This window comes from Felis catus, chromosome A3 (assembly GCF_018350175.1).
Source record: "Felis catus isolate Fca126 chromosome A3, F.catus_Fca126_mat1.0, whole genome shotgun sequence".
Taxonomy (NCBI): domain Eukaryota; kingdom Metazoa; phylum Chordata; class Mammalia; order Carnivora; family Felidae; genus Felis; species Felis catus.
The window spans coordinates 118161750-118179837 of NC_058370.1; positions in this window are offsets into that span (position 1 = coordinate 118161750).

Below are 18088 nucleotides of genomic sequence, written 5' to 3' on the forward strand. Positions count from 1 at the left end.
AGGAAGCAGTGACTGTCTAGTCTCATTACTTCAACCTGCACCCACCTGTTATTTACACCTAACACTTTGTTGGCAGTTGGTAAGTGTTAATTAAAATGTTTATTAATACAGATGTAATTCCTGATTTGGATTGGAGGGGAGGATTTCCCGGATATACATAATGAGCCCTCTGTGCCTTATTAAAGTGTAGAACAATTAGAGAATCCTGGTAGCCCAAGTGGAAGGGGTGAAGGCCTTAGGGGAGGGGCATCCACCTCTTTGCAGGGGGAGGTGGGGGGGGAGGTACAACTGTTTAATCTGGATTCTCAGCCCAGGAAAGCAGATGTTCAACATTTATTGAACATCTACTCTTGCAGAGCTTTAGATGCAGTGTCTGTGTGGCGTCAGTCAACACTGAATTCCCAGCACTTAGCACGGGGTTTCAAACCCAAGGATCTGGAGGTTACTCCACTCCTCCTCTGCTATTCTGAGAGGCCTCTAACTGCCCATTTTCCAGTCCACTTTCATACCTATGTCCCACCTGACTTATGGTTGGGAAGTACAGTCATTGTTCTTATCTATAGGGTCAGAGATCCTGGCTCCCTGACTTGTTCTAGGGGCCTGGGAACATGGGCAGTGTGGGAAAGGAGACTCTACAGAAGGCCGAGGCTCCCTGCAAAAAGCTAGCACCTTCCCAAGTTTAGACACCCCTAGGCAGATGGCACAGCTGCAAAATTAGCTCCTATGCCTCAACAGCTTCATATAGCAAAGACTTCCTGAGGGAGCAAGACTAAAAGCTGGCAAGACCTGGGGGCACCAGCTGGGCTCAGTCTGTGTGTGGTGAGTGTCCTCAGGTTGGCATTCAATGCCCTCTATAATCTAGTCTCAGCCTCCTGATTAGGCCCATCTCTCTCCACTGGGGTCCTTTCTGGGACACTGGGAATCAGTCCCTTTCTAGATGAAGTCTTTCCAGACCCTCCACTCCTCCTCCCACCCCACAGGTCCCCTCCACATATTCCTCTCAGAGCACCTAGTATGCTTCCCTGCACTCCTCAAATCACTGGTCCACCTCCCCGACACTGGCATCTTAGTCTCTCGAAGGCCAGAACTTCTCTGAATCTCTGTACATCATCCCCCTACTCCCCAAGCAGGAACTCCTGAGGTCGCTGCCCTACTCACTTTGACAAATGTAACTGAGTACCTTCTGTCCCCAGAGAACCCACCTCCAGCCATTCTCTTCTATCTTCCTCCCCTCCTAGGCCCATCCCAAGGCAGGCAGAGTTGGGGAAGGGGGTGGAGCCTGGGAAAGAATAACAGCAAAGGCACGGTGTGTGAAAACTGAACAGTGAGCATCCTCTTGGGGCTCAAGTGTGTGAAGAAGTGAGGGAGATGAGCTAGAAAGGGTGGCTGGAGCTAGGTCATGAAGAAACCAGGATGTTGTGGTCCCGTAGCCGTGGGACAGTTAGGTGATGTGATCAGACCTGTGTAGGGGCAGCATCTGAAATCACACAGTTTTCCCGGCTAATTGGGAGAGATAGGGACTCTCCCATCCCACCAAACAGAACATTCCCAAGAAGCAACAACAGGTACTTTCTCTGCTCTACATGCTAATGCCTAACTTATTTAATTAACACATGTGTTTGGTGTTTCCTTAAAAATTGGCAAGTTTTCCCTGCTTATTTATTATCTTAGACCAGTCACTGAGCCCTTTTTGAGGTGGGGAAAGGGAAGGAGGAAGGTGCCATGGACACCTTTGAGAATCTGCTAAAAGCTATGGCTTAGCTTTTCCAGGAAGTGCACATATGCTTATCCAGAAACAATTTTACCTGGATTTTCCAGTGGCCCTCAACCTTGGCTGCACATTGGAACCACCTGGGGAGCTTTATAAACCACGGATGCCTATCTCCCACATGAGTTTTTAAATTAATCAATCTGAGTGCAGTCCAGACATCGGGTTTGTTTTTGTTTTGTTTTTTTTTTTAACGTTTATTTATTCTTGAGACAGAGAGAGACAGAGCATGAACGGGGGAGGGTCAGAGAGAGAGGGAGACACAGAATCTGAAACAGGCTCCAGGCTCCGAGCTGTCAGCACAGAGCCTGACGCGGGGCTTGAACTCAAGGACCACGAGATCATGACCTGAGCTGAAGTTGGACGCTTAACCGACTAAGCCACCCAGGCGCCCCATGACATGGGGTTTTTTAAACTCCCTAAGAGACTCTAAGGTACACTCAAGATTGAAAAGTACTGGGTTAGAATATGTGGATGCCAAGCTAGGACCCCTATCTTAGACCGTAAGTTCCAAGTGTGTCCATTGAACTTCACTGGTGAGCAGCACCTCCCCGAACAGGATAGGGAGGGAAGAAAGCGGCCAATCTGAAAGAGTGAGGAACTCTTGAAGCTGAGAGCAAAGAGAGGAGGTGCTCACATACATTCCAGAAGGCTGCAGAACACTTATTGAGAGAGACGCTAGAACAGAAGACAAAGAGCAGAAAGTTGAACAGCCTTCCTGAAAGATGGATGGAAGTCCAGAGGGCGACACCCTTCCCACCCACATACTTCACCTGCCCCAAGAAGAGCCACGATCATCAAAGGCTGACAGAAACAGTCTTTGGGGAAAGTCAACCAATTAAACGTGTGGTTTGGCTGGTGGGTGATGTGGGTGGGGAGAGGATAGCAGTAAAGAATTTGTGAGGATGTGGAGGCTTAGAGGTAATGGGCTGAAACTCTGCTGGAGGAGGGAAAGATTTGGGTCACAGTCAAGGAGAGGCATTCCTGTGGTGGGTAGGAAGCAGGACTGTGGTGGAAGAACTGCACGTGTGTTGCAGGCCAGACTTCGCCATTTATAACCATGTGACCCTGGACAAGAACCTGGCCTCAGTTTCTTATCTGGGACTCGTGTGAGGATAACTTCAGAGGAGCACACAATCTCAGATGACTATCATGAAGTCGTCTCTAAGGCTATTTCCATGGGGAAGTGCCACAAAGCTCAGAAATTGTCCTCCAAAAATGCTCTTGCGAGTTTTCAGACCTGGTATCCATCAGAATCACCTGGGGTGCTCGCTGCCAGGTCATCCAATTCTGTGGAAGGGGGAACGAGACCCACAGGTATTTTGTGACTGTCACCTATAGCTTCTGTTGTTGCATGTGCTTTGGGAATCAGTGCTCTACATGTTTTTCAACTCCTGGGGATCCTGTTGAAGGATAGATTCTGAGCCAGTAGGTCTGAAGCAAGGCCCAAGGATCTGCATTTCTAACAAATTCATGGGTGGTGCTAATGTTGCTGGGTGCCCATACTTGCTACTCAACACGTAAGCCAGGCGGCATCCTCACAGAATCATTTGGGAGCTTGTTAGATGTGCAGAATCTAACATGTGCATTTACCCAAGTGATTTGAATGCACACTGAAGTTTAAGAAATATTGTTCTAGGGCACCTGGGTGGCTCAGTCGTTAAGCATCTGACTTTGCCTCAGGTCATGATCTCACAGTTTCTGAGTTCAAGTCCCACTTTAAGTGAACATGAACCCCGCTTCAGGTGACCCCTGCTTCTCTCTCTCTCTCTCTCTCTCTGCCCCTCATGGGATTCTCTCTCTCTCTCTCTCTCTCTCTCTCTCTCTCTCTCTCTCTCTCTGCCCCTCCCTCACTTGCACCCTCTCTCTCTCTGAAAAAAAAAAAAAAGAAAAAAGAAATACTGTTCTAGAAGAAGTGACTTACTGACCAGGGAATGACAATTGAAATTTAGGACAAAATGGTAGTTTCTTAAAATGAAACAGAAGTTAAAGAGGGGCAGGGATTTCTATCTATTTTAGTTACTGCCATATTTGTGGGCCTGGCACATAGCAGGTGCTCAATCAATATTTATAAAGTGAACGGACAAGATAAAAGTCCAGTTTCTGGAGCCAGGGTGGAGCCAGGAACCACCATGACTTAGTACTAACATTAGGTCCAAGGTCTTTTCTAGCCCTCTGTCCAGGACAAGATTGGTCCTGATGCTGTCACAAAGCAGATCTCTGGCCACATGTGGCAGAAGCATGTTAAGTTGTCTCATCTGTGGAGAGTAAAAGGCTACAGAAAAATGCAACCAAGAAAATACACCAGCCTTCCTAAGTAGGTCTGCTATAGGAATCAGGGACTGGGCCAACCAGTGGGGAAGTGGGTGACCAAAGAAGCCCCAGGTCCAGAAATAACTGTTTTGGTCTCTATGAGTAATTCCATGAAACTTCCTGAAACATGTCTGTCATGGGTAGAATTTAGTACACTCAAAATCAATTCTATTAATCTTTTCCCTCCACTCAAGATAGATCTCAGGAAGATACATGCCAGGGTCAAAAGCAACCAGTATGGCTGTGTGAGGTAAGGCCAAACTCCATGTGCTATAAGTGGGTTGGGCAGATGTTAAATTCTACAAAGAACAAACAGTGTTCGTTATTACCCAGCCTTAGAGGAATGGATCAATAATTCACATTTAAAGTGATTCTTATCTCTAGTCTTCAGGGGTGCCCGTCTAGAAAAGAAAATGTTTCTGTGTTTCCTATGTGTAGCATTATCTCGACTTTCTGGATAACCCTGACAGTAGCAGTTAGGACTTCAGCAAAGTAAATCCATTGTCCCTCTGCCCTAGGAACAAACTGAGCTGAAGATTTCTGATAGATTCCTCAAAACACCAGGCCCTTTTTCCTAATGATTATTTTAAATACACTGTGAATGTGAGAGAATGCTTTTCAAAGCAGTGTTGTTTCACTCAGGCAATTTCATGTGCTTGATTCCCACAGGTAAACTGGGTAGTCACTATGCATTCCTAAGGGTTCGTCTACCTCCACCTTGGACTAGATCCCACGTTTAAGGCAAAATGAAATGACCATGTTAATGGCCATACCAATCATGGCAAAGTTCCCATGAATAACTATTTTCATGGTTATTGGTAACTGTTGTTCCCATGAATAATAATTTTCCGTCACTGCTTCCTCCTCACTAACCTGATCCTCAACCTAATTTCTAACTGCCCCAATGAGCCTGGTCTCACAGAGGGACAATCCCATGAATGTCTCCAAGGGCTTTGAAAGATGGTTCCTGCCCAGCACACAGTCCCCCAAGTTGTTAGGTGCATGTGAGGAGGGACCAGGAAATCAGACAACATACTCACTGGCTACCAGACAAATGATTTAAACCCCTGTACTCAACAGTCCTTCTATAAACTGGTGTGAATGTACCCTGGCACCTTTCTTGGCTTGTGAAGAAGATTTGGCAAATTCATTCTACACCGCTTTGGAACAGCACTCAATGCAAGTCGCCACAGTCATGCAAATTCTGTCTTTTAAAGCCATTTTTGAATGGGTCTATGTTTCTTTTTGTTGACTAAGAGAGACAGCAAGTTGTCATGTTCACAAAGATGACCTAACTTGAGCTTCTGTGGTTTGGGATCCTGCCTGCCTGTGTTTCACCCTGTTTTGCCTCCAAGGCAGGAGCCTACAGTCTCATAGCCAGGAGATTGTGGTTAGTTTCCTGGCCTCCAACTGAGGTGGGGACACACCTGCACCCCTGAGGGAGGGAGAGCCTGTGGAGGGTCCATGAGGCCAGGGCTGAGTCATTCACCCAAGAGACATGTCAAACGGCATTAGAACATCAGTTTGGCATTTAAGGAGCAAGAACCCACACAAAAATTCTTCTGTATGTTAACCATCTAGTCCATTTTTAAAGCAAACTAAGAAAAGAAATTGAAGTTTGGTGTCACCTTACTCCAGCACTGGAGTTTACTCTTCGTGTGAAATCAACCCCAAAAGAACCCTCAGCTTCACCTGCAAATCTAAGGGAGGTGAAGGGCCTCCACCTGATAATATAACCTCCCATGGGCTCCTCTCTAGACTGCCCACACCGCACAGTCCTGTCCTAAGACCATGCAAATTCAGAAAACTCCACTGTAAGCCATTGTCCTAGATTTTTCTACCCAAACCACTTCCCTCACCCAGAAAATTACTTGAAATGCAATGTGAATAAATGTAAGCCTTCTTCCTCCCTTATGAAGGTCCACCTTCCCGTGGCATCCTATTCAAAAGAAACACAAGTTGAATCTCCAATGTCTTAAACATAATGTGAATCTTTGCTAAGCTTCTTGAAGAAGTGCCCATTTTTCTCGAAGTCACACTCAAGAGCTACACACCCAGCCTATTCTCTCTCTCCAGAGAGTAGCTCCACACTTTTTCCTATGTAAATCAATGCAGCCTATTTGATTCCCATCAACCCTCCATTCTAGCTGGCCCCTTAACCCAGCCACAAGAATGGAAGGCCAACCACCTCAGAATCCTCCCATAGAAACCAAGGGAAGAAAGACTGTAGCCACCCCTGCCTCAGGGGCTTAGTTCCAGAAGTAGGAATGGGGAATAGGAGCAAAAGGATGCCAATAGCACTGTGAGAACCTGAGGGACCTTTTCCATCCTCAAGATGGCAGCCTTCTGACTGGGGCTGGGTTCTGATGTGGCTGCCCTGGTGCTCACCAGCACACGGGAGGCTGGCAGTGAAATCCTCAGGACCTTCCATGGGGTCCTGGGACAACTTAACCCAAACAGGGATAGTCAGAACAATCTGCATGTGTTTGCCTCTGGGAAGAGCTTTTGAAGGCTTCAGAAGCATTTGATGCAAAAGGATGTGCAGCCAAAAGAGAAAAACAGGGTTTACATCAGGTTGGATTTTCATTTCAGTAAGCCATTTGAAACGAAGGAGGCAACGTCTTTCCAAAGATGTCTTCTATGATTCAGAATTATTGGGTCCGGCTTAATTGGGTGCACGATGGAGTTAAAGAGCTATGTGACTGCTTCAAGTGTGTTTTGCGGTTCCCAGCATCACTAATTAGCTCCACAACATAAAGGTTAATGAGATAAAACATCTATAAATCAAGTTGATGGCTGATTCAAGAAGAAAGCCCCCAACTCCTGCTACACCATAACACTATAATTTCACTCTTTCAGGCTATCTATTTGATTAACCTTGATTATGTGTGAAGATATACAAATGTATAATTATAAAATTCATACTTAAATTATAAACTACCTTGCCCAAAGCTCCCTTCTACATTTAGCTGTTCAATACCCATAAGAAAATAAGTCAATCGTTAACAAGCATCAGAATTAATCGTATTGGAATTAACTAATTTGATGAGAGGTTTAGTAGTGACCCTTCCCAAAGAGCAAAAGTCTGTTATATTCAAAAACTATTTTCCTTAAAACTTGGGAATCAAACCAACCCAGAAAATAAAACCATGGATTTTGCTGACTGAAGTTACAGGGGAATTTGGGGTTTAGAGACCATTCTGGAGAATCCTTTTGTAACTTTTGTAATCTGAAGGATTCTATTCCATTTAAATCCTCTGTAAACTGAGGGTTGATAGGGGGTGGGAGGGAGGGGAGGGTGGGTGATGGGTATTGAGTAGGGCACCTTTTGGGATGAGCACTGGGTGTTGTATGGAAACCAATTTGACAATAAATTTCAGATATTGAAAAAAAAATCCTCTGTTTGTATATGTGAGTTTGTCAGATGCATTTAACCAAAAGAAGAAGAAGAAGAGGAAGAAGAAGGAGGAGGAGGAGGAGGAGGAGGAGAAGAAGAAGAAGAAGAAGAAGAAGAAAGGAAGGAAGGAAGGAAGGAAGGAAGGAAGGAAGGAAGGAAGGAAGGAAGGAAGGAAAGAAAGAAAGAAAGAAAGAAAGAAAGAAAGAAAGAAAGAAAGAAAGAAAGAAAGAAAGAAAGAAAGAGGAAAAGAGAAAGCAGCTCAGAGTCAGGGTAACCAGGCTAACATCTTAGCTCGACCACTTACTAGTTCTATGTCCTTAAGCAAGTTACTTACACATCTGTGCCTCAGTTTCTGAATCTGTAAAAGGGGATAATAACAGACTCTATCTCATAGGATTTGAGGACAAAATGTGAAAACTCATGTATATCACTTAGCACAGGGCCTGGCACATAGTAAATGGAAATTAAATTGATGATTATGAGTGGCATAGGGCCTAACTGTACCTGGACTTTACTTCTTGAGCCCATTGCACAGAATGTTCAGTCTTGAAGCATGAATTTAGTAAGACAAAGTTCTTTGCAATTTATCGTGAAGGTATAGTTACTCATTATCAAGCTAGTTTGAGTGCAATATTTAGCAATTTCCTTTTGTCAAGGACTTGACAAAGGACTTGATGCACCTTCTTTTTTCCCCCTCCCACGCTTTTGTTTTAACTTTAAAGATTAGAAGAATTATATTATGTCCGAGGCATGCAGATCCCTGGGAGATGGGCAAGTAGCCCATCATTTATATTTGATAGATGGGGCCTTGAATAGAAATAGCATTCCCTGTGCCATATTTTGAGCCTTTGGCTATGCAGGAAATTTCCAGATCTTCTGACACTCTCTGATCTTTCTGACTGAACCCACTTCCTCAGAGGAGCACTGGGAGCACATTCTCAGAACACCTATCTCACGTCCGGATGCCCCCACTGGGCGTGTGTGTACACCCGTATCGTGCACACTCCTGGCAGGCAAGGATGTTCTCTGCAGGTTAGAGTACCACGAGAGAATAGATGTGAGTAGATTCTAACACAACAGTATCAACTATTGATTCTGACGACCACAGAGTGAACTCCATTCCAGGAGAAAGAGTCAAGGAAGAAGAGGAAGCTAAAACTCTGTAAAGAACAGGGCCTGGCAGCTGCAGCCCGGGCTGGCCCAGCCCAGCTGACCTTTGCTTAGTCTTCGAAGAACAACACGGGCTTGCGTCTGGCTATTGCATCAGCTGCTACCATCTGCCCTTCCCTTCCCCACCCTGGGAAGTGGTGAGGAGGGTTAAGTAACAGCCTGTGAGGCAACCACTCAGGCAGGGGGAAACCTGGGGGAGGCTGGCTCATTCTTTCCAGCCAGGCCCCACCCAACGGGTGATCCTTAAACCTAAGCCCACGAAGGGAAAGTACTCAACTGGTGCAGAGTCCTCCCCACTGGCCTGAAACTGCATGGGCTCCCTTCTCCCTCCACTTGGGCATATGCGGGGTCGTGGGCAGGATCTCTGAGCCTTCTGTTTGAGCCAGGGTGGGCTCCATAGGGCAGCTGAATCAACACTTTCCTTTCACAGACGATCACAGTGAGGCCCGGGGAAGTAACGTGATTTGCTGGGGGCCCACAGCTAGATTGCATCTGCTTGCTCTGACTACGGCCCGCACCTCCTCTCTCCTGCATAACCTCAGGAACAGCTAAAGAACCACAGTGTTCAGACTTGGCCAATCTTCGGATGGAAGACAGCGCCAGACATGAATGTTCAGAAGTCACATAAACTGGCAAGTAGGATGCTTAGAAGATTCTGAGGAATGAGGTTGACATATATTGTGCACATTATGCAGAAGAGGGGGGGGGGAGCTCACATGAGAACAGGCCAATATCAGGCTGAGCACAGGCAAAAGAGATTGTGAGGGAGAAGAGGGACCCATTCTGGAGCAGTCTCGGTGAGATTAACCTATGCCTGGCTCTGCCCAGGCCTCAAGCCCCCTGGATCCTGGGAAGGGCCAGGGCCACTGAGGCAGATTGGCACATTCCAGGTTGCACTTCAGCTACGAGGCCGACTTTGGCAGGGCTCAGAGCTCGCGAAAAGATCAGCTATCACCAGAAGGTATTAACATGGGACGCCAGAGTATTGGGTGGAGATCAGTAACTACAGATGATGTGTGCTGATTTAAAGGGTACATTAGAAGCTATAACCACACACAAATTCATGCATGTATTCTTTAAAAAAAAAAAACACTTTATTGGGGCGCCTGGGTGACTCAGTCAGTTGAGTGTCCGACTTCAGCTCAGGTCATGATCTCATGGTTCATGAGTTCGAGCCCCACATCAGGCTCACTGCTGTCCGTGCAGAGCCTATTTCACATTCTCTGTCCCCCTGTCTCTACCCTCCCCCACTCACACTTGCTCGCTCGTGCTCGCTCTCTCTCTCTCTCTCAAAAATAAACATTAAAAAAATACTTTATTTAGGTATGATTGACATATAACAAGCTGAAAATATTTAATGTATACTTGATGAGTTTGGTGAACACACATATTCTGTATTAACCTGTAATTACACTGATGCTCAGTCTGAGGTAGCCAGCTTCCCGGAGCTACTCGCAGCTGAGGAGGGCAGCCTCGGTGAGCGCCTGTTCTTTCTGTGGTCTGTGTAATAACCACCTTCTTTGGCTTTTAACCTAAGGGCTCTGGCAATACCTGACGTCCTGCATTTTAAGCTCTCGCACTGAAAGTCTCTCTTGGAGCATGATACTGATTTGATAGACACTCGGGCTGTTTATCTGGCACGTGATTTTGCTGAAGACGACATATTATTTGACTGATTTTTAAACTGCCCACCATCTCAGGGCACCTGGGCAGCTCAGTCGGATGAGGGTCTGACTCTTGGTTTCAGCTCAGGTCATGATCACACAGTGTGTGGGTTCGAGCCCCATGTCAGGATCTGGGCTGGCAGGGTGGCACCTGCTTGGATTCTCTGTTTCTCTATCTCTATACCCCTCCCCTTTCTCTCTCTCTCTCTCTCTCTCTCTCTCTCTCTCTCTCTCAAAAATAAATAGACATTAAAAAAAAAAAAAAAGCCCTGCCCACCTTCTCATAGCCCCTCTGGACTTGAGAGTTCAGCCATGTTCTCCCGCTGACCAACCCCTTTCTGATTCAGGGCTCTACTTTTTTAATGTAATTCCTTGTCTCAAATTTTCATAATCATCTCAAAGGGGCAAGAAGCATCTTCTTTTCAGCCTGATGTAGACAGTTTCCAGCTGCCAGTAAATGCTGGTACCTGTGGTACCCACCAGGTACCCTATGGGTACGGCCCTACCCGCTATGCGGGGGGTCCAGGGAGGGCCCTCAGGTCCACATGAAACCATGAAGATAGGGCTTCAGTGTGACCGTGGGGCTCCCCCATTAGGCCATGAAACCCCTGGCACACCTAGTAAGTCATCCTGACACGTCATACGTCACCCTTCCTCAAAAGAATGTTGGATAAGCCAGAGCCTATGAGTTGGGCAGAGGGAGAGGACAGGGAGATAGATGGTCCTGTGAGCGAGGGGGTTGGGCAGAGTCACAGTGGAGAAGCACGTGACAGGAGGAGCCTCAGACAGTGGAGGGAGGATCCAAACCAATACTATCAGACAGTTTTTTGTTTTCTCACCTCACAAAGTTTCACAAGTCGACTCAAATGTTTTCTCTCTCTTTCTTCACCCCTAATGAGGAAGAAGGTAGCTAGTCCAAGGATTTGGAATTGGGGGCTGCTAATTTCCAAGTATGGGAAAAATCCATTCAAAACGAGCACTTGGTACTCTGTCTTCATTTCATTCCTTGCATAGACAACATATTATTCCAAAGAAGGAGAGTTGGATAACAGAACATAAAGGGAAATTTGAAATCAGCTAGTCAACATCCTCATTTTGCAGATGAGAAAACTGAGAACTAGAGAAGTGCTCAAAATCACTCAGCCAGGAATTGCAGAACTGGCGGGATTAGAACTCTGTCTCCTAACTCAGTCTGTGCCTTTTCTTCCCTTCTACCCTGCCCGCTACCCCTTCCCATCCCAGCTGCCCAGACTGCTTAGAGGTGAAAGTTTGCCTTGGAGCGCCCTCCTCTGGCTCTGGGCTGCTGGAGCAGTTACTGCCTAGGCCCGGGTTCTTGACCTTGAACCTTGAACTCTGCAACAGAATCACCCTCAGGGCTGCTGAAAACAGATTGCTGGGCCTATCCTAGGAGTCTCTGATTCGGTAGGTCCGGGCCAGGGCCCAATAATTTGCATCTCCAACAAGATCCCAGGTGATGCTGATCCGCCGATTCAAAAACCACTTACTGAGGATGGTGCAGGCAGAGATCTTTTCTATCTTGGCACCAGAACACCTGGGTTCAAGTCCCATCTTTGCTATGGATGTGCTGTAACCTTGAACACAGTGTTACTTAATCTCTTGGCATCTCGGTCTCTTCATCTTATGATGGTAACTGTAATAACCGCCCAGAGAATTAATGTAGAAAACAAATAAATCAGATGTAAAACTTCCTGAGGATTGCTGTACTGATGCTGTGTGAACACAGATTCACAAATACGTTACCCTTGTCTGGAAAGATGGCACTGTGGGCCAGGGAATGCCCACGGTGACAGCGTGTTCTTTTAATGCCACTCAAAAATACCACAAATCCAGCAGAAATGGGGTTCATTCTTACACAAATATTGCCTGGGGAATTATTAGGGCCCTGCACTGGATTTACAAAGGTGACTGACACAGTCCCTGCCCTGGAGGAGCGACTAAGGGGAAGATAAACATGCAAATCCTAATAACTACTTACTGGGTGATGAGCCAGGGAAGGAACCCTGTGCCTGGAGCACAGAGCAACCAACCCTGTCTGGGGAGTCAAGCAAGATTTGAAGAGGCATCTGACTTTTGAATAGGGTCTTGAAGAACAAATAGGAGTTCTTTAAGAAAGGGAAATGGCAGGGGGCACTCCAGGCAGAGGGAAAAGCATATGCAAAGAGGTCACAGAGGCGTGAAAATGCATAACATATTCAGGGCGATAAGGGTAGTTTTATGTAGCTAGAGCCCAGCCAGGTCTGGGGAGAGATAGCAGAAGAGGGGATTGGCAAAGAAGGCTGAGGCAAGATTCTGCAGAGTCCTGGATGCCGCGCTAAGAAGTTTGGACCTGATCATGGGTCTGGTGGGAAGCCACTAGAAGACACCCACCTACTCCTTGGAGGATTCTTTGGAAAAAAAAACAAAAAAAACAAAAACCCTAACGTATCCCCAAGATGAAAATTTATGAGCCAAGGTACTTCACCACCCTCCTCTGCACCCCCAGTGCCTCTGAGCCTCCTCTGCCAGGAAGCCAAGCCCAGAAACGCCTCCTGAACTGGGTGGGGGCCCTTGGGAATGAGCTTCCCTGGAAGGCACAGGAGCACAGGAGCAGCCTCTAACCTCTTACCTTCATCAGATAGGCGGCACTTTCCGAAGGTTTCCTCATTCCCTCTCCCCTTGGGTGTGGAGTCACTGGGAGAACAAAAGACTGTTATCTTAAACTGAGAAGCCTTGGGAGGGGAGGAGGGAGGTGCAGGCGCCCTTGGGGTGGGAGAACAGCACCCTGGCAGTGGCGGTGCACTGACGCAATCCAGGAAGAGCCCAGTGGGAACCTACACCTGGGGAGCAAGCCCCTTGCCTCACTGACCTCTCTGAACTACGGACAGATTTGGAGCTGGTAGAGCCCTGAAAGGTCATCTGCTCCAGATTCCTCCTTTGCACTCAGAAGTCAAGTGAGCCGCCTGAGATCCTGGAGATCCTGGCCAGCTGACACCGCGTAGCCCTCTCCCCACCAAGATTTAAAGCCCCAGTCTTTCGGAAACTGGTGGTCTCTTTATCCACTCACTGACCTCCTGCCCCTCTCCTGAGTCTCTCGCATAGTCCCCGGCCAGCCAGATCCCTGCCCCTCTTTTAGAGTCAGTCTTCTGTTTCCAAATAGGCATACAGCGGTGTGCCCGGAAAGTGGGCGCTGCTGTTTCTGAAACCGGCAATGGCAAGAAAAGGGGACAAACTGCTATTCTGAACTGCATGGGTTTGGGTTTTTATGCCAGTTCCTCTGTCTCCTGTGGAGGTGGATGCAGATTGCTCTGGCGGGAAGAATCCCTTTTGTTTTTAGGAAAACATTTTAATAGGTCTTTGGGTTATGCAAGGATAAAATTTCAACCTATTCTGGAAATGAGACAAAGCAATTCGGAACAATGTGAAGCTACAGGCCCTGCATCATAATTGTAGAGGGTAGTTTTCCTTCGGAATGAATGGCATCTCTTCAGGGTTTAGGAGGGAATTTTCTTAAATGCTGTAGCCTGGCCTTAGCTGTGCTTTGAGGGGTTGAGGGAGGGACCCCTCTTGGCTTCAGAAGAGAGGAGGACTGAGCTGGTGGTCGGCAGGGAGGGCATCCCAGTCCCAGTGGGATTCCCAGGAGGCCTCACAAACACGGGAGGAGGGAACCCAGGAAAGGGCTGAGCCAGGCCCGGGGTTGTTCCTCTTCGTTGCGGGTTGTGATCTGTTCCTCTCTCTGGCAGGGCTATTGAGACCATCAAAGCCAGTCCCAAACCACTGAGCTCTTTCTGAAAAGACCACAAAGACATGTAAAACTGGCACCTCCACCTCCCAGTTCCCCTGCCACAGCCCACCCAGAGTGGAGTAGGAGCCCCTCTGTGAGAGCACAACCTCCCTTTCTTTCAACTCTGTTCCGTGAGAGGCCCCCAGGTCTGGTGGGATATGGACAAAACCAGTAGTACCTTTGAATTGCTAAATGTTTTCCTTTGAAAAATTTCTTTTTTCCTCAATACTATAGTTTGATAAGGTAAAATACTATATTTCGAAAAAAGTTCTGGGAAACTGGATCCTCGCAGGATTAGGGATGCATGTCCTGCCAGGCATACAGAACTGGGTTTAAGGCAATAACCAAAGGCAGGAATAAAGGGCCATTTGGGGGTTAAATCACTTCTGCCTTATATTAGTGTAAAAATTACACTAATCTATTATTTATATAATAATATAAAGATTATAAATATATTACTATATGTTTATATTATTTTATAGCATAAATATATTATAAAATAATTAAAAACAATCATTTCTAACAGAAAAATCCATGTTAATATAAATGTAATACACCACTTTATAGAAAATATAAATAATGCATCAATGGTAAAAGCCATAAATATCACCAGTTATCCCACCACCAAAAATTAATTGATGTTAACATTTTAGGATACTCCTTCAGAGCTTCCTCTATGCATATCAACAAATAACTAGATATACTGAACATCCACCCACATTTATTTTACAATCCAATTAGAAAGAGAACATGCTCCTTTTTCAATAGTTCTAGCAATAATCCCAAGGCCAACTCTGACTGGCCCGGCTCGGGTCATGTGTCTAGAGTCTAGAACCCACAAAAGCCCATTTAATGTACACGATAGTTTAAGTTAGTGGATACTTTTTTGAGTTTTTATAATTAATGGATAAATGAGACCATGCATGTGGAAGCTCTTTGCAAATGTCATTATGAAAATCAATGATTATAAACATTATTATCAATATCACTGCCCCTCCCCCACCCCCACCCCCGCCCCCCCGGCATCCCTCTTTTTCTCTTCTCCTTGCTTTATCTGTTTTTCTGCTTTCTCCTCATCCCACCAAGTCCCTGTTGCATCTGGGTTAACTAGGCTGTGGTGGACTGGTGAGGAGACCAAGTACTATTTATAGCAGCGTTTCCGTGGGCAGTGTGGTGTGTGGTGATATGGGAACACACCATTAAAGGGATACTTCCCTCTCTCACTGCAGCCAAAGTGGCTTCTGATAACTGAGTCTAGAGTGAGGAAATATGTGGAGAACACACTCCTCTCCCACAGCAAAGGCAAGCCCTGCCTTTTACACACTGTCTGCTCAACAGTTTAGGGCACAGATTTGGGCAGAATAAGAGTTTGTCACTCAAGGACTTTCTGAGATGGATACATTTCTTGTCAGTGAACCTCCAGAAGGATATTTCAACTGGAGGGAAGTTAGAGAAAAACAACCAAGATGACCCAAAGCCTGGAGAGGGTATCTACATGAGAACTGGCATTTTAGTTTGGCAAATCGAAGGCTGGGAACAGATCAGGGACTGTAAGAACAAAATGACATAAAGTCCTTCATAGAATTTTAGACACTTGAAGTAAACAGTTTCAGAAAAATTGAAACAAATTCCTACTTTAAAAAGTGAGCAATTGACAATACACATATACTGGGAATGATTAAGTCAATGGCTGGCAGATAGTGAGAGCCAGATTTCTTTCTTTTCTTTCTTTCTTTCTTTCTTTCTTTCTTTCTTTCTTTCTTTCTTTTTCTTTCTTTCTTTCTTTCTTTCTTTCTTTCTTTCTTTCTTTCTTTCTTTCTTTTAGTTTATATTTACAAAGAAGGGGAGAAGGCTAGAATGATCTCTGTATTAATAAATTAGAGTTGAAGACATCAATGGGAACCCATGCTTAACTTAATATAGATATGGAAATCTAGATTTCCATATAGATATGGAAGTATAGATATTGGAAATATTTATAGATACTATTTCCTTATTATGTCAGAAGAAAAGACCTAGAGTGAATGACATCCCACTAGAAACAAGCACATCTAGTACCCAGATCTTGGTTTCTATCACCATTCTCCGATGAAAAGACTAGGCCACCTTGGAGAAATGGTTGATTCTAGAACTGGGGCAGGAAATATACAGGCTGACCCAGGAGCATCTAATAGTACCAGAAAGTAAGGAAGTGCCCCAAAAGTTCACAATGATTGGGAGAGGGGGACACAGAGGGACACAGGAGCCAACTGAAAGGGCTCCCACTGGCCAAAACTGGAACAATTTGAGGAAGAAAATAAATAAAGTAGTATTATATTATAATCCAAAGTATAAAATAAATATCCGTGAGTCTATACTGATATCAATAAATAAATAAATGAGGAAGAATAGGTGAATCTCACAGAAGAATTCCAAATAATTTATGTTGTTGTGTGGTATAACTCCCTACTCCTTAGGTGTTTGTGGGCTGCCCATAGTGACTTCCTTAAAAAGAGGAAAATTTGGAAAGGAATGGGGGTGGAAGTAACTCTACAGTGCAGATACCTATCAAATGCCAGCTTAGCCAGGTAATCAAGGTCGACATCAACAGTAATAAGTCATGTTGATAGGTATGCACCCTTGATATGATGGGACAAGAATGGCACTTCACCTCAGTGGTCTTCCTCCAAAAAAATCCATAACTCAAGTTTCATTATGAGAAAGGCATCAGATGAATCCCAGCTAAGGCACATTCTACAAAATATCTGACCAATACTCTGACACTATTAAAGTCATCAACAACAAAGAAAATCTGAGAAACTGTCACAGCCCTGAGGAACCTAAGGAGACATGACAACTAAATAATATAGTATCCTGGATGTGACCCTGCAACAGAAGAAGGACATTAGGGGAAAACTAAAAAAAAATCTAAATAAAGTTTGCACTTAGTTAATAATAATGAGTCAATATTGGTTCATTTATTATGTATCATACTAATGTAAGATATTAGTAATAGGAGAAATTGGGTGTGGAGAATTCTGTCCCATCGCGGCAATTTTTCTGTAAATCTAAAACTATTCTAAAATAAAAGGATTATTTTTTTAAAAAGTAGGTGATTGTATCATGCACCCAAATGTTAATATTTGATTATTTCTGGGTGGTATGATCACGAGTGCTTGCTTTAATGTGCTGCTTAAATTTTCTACAATGTACTGTTTATAAAATCTGGAAACATTTTTTAAAAAATTTTTTTAATGTTTTATTTTTGAGAAAGACTGTGAGTAGGGAGGGGGGGAGGGGAGGGGCAGAGAGAGAAAGAGACGCAGAGTCTGAAGCAGGCTCCAGGCTCTGAGCTGTCAGCACAGAGCCCCATGTAGGGCTTGAACTTATGAGCAGCGAGACCATGATCTGAGACAAAGCTAGATGCTCAACCAACTGAGCCACCAAGGCACCCTTGGAAACATTTTTTTTAAATAAGTATGAACTTCTAGTTAGAGACAAAAAATTGATCATATACCTTTATCTTCTTTCCCTCCACATGCCCACAACATTTTTTTGAAAGTATAGGGGTACCTGGGTAGCTCAGTCAGTTAAGCATCTGACTCCATTTCACTCAGGTCACGATCGCATCATTCATGAGATCAAGCCCTGTGTCAGGCTCTGCACTGGCAATGCTGAACCTGCTTGGGATTCTCTCTCTCCTTCTCTCTCTGCCCCTCCCCTGTGTTCACACACACACTCTCTCTCTCTCTTCCTCTCTCTCTCTCTCTCTCTCTCTCTCTCACTCACTTTTCTGGGAATACAGAGAATAGCAATGAGGACATTAGTGAACAAGAGAGTTAGTTAAGCAATTTGGGAATGATTAAAAGTGGCTGGAGGAGAGGTAACTGAATTAGTAGAGTAAGTAAAACTAAGACTCAGAAGGGCCTGGAGAAGAAACTGATGGTGATGAGAGAAGAGATTCTACCAATAGATTCCAGAGAGATGGGGAAATCAGAGGCAGTGGGTGTTGCAAG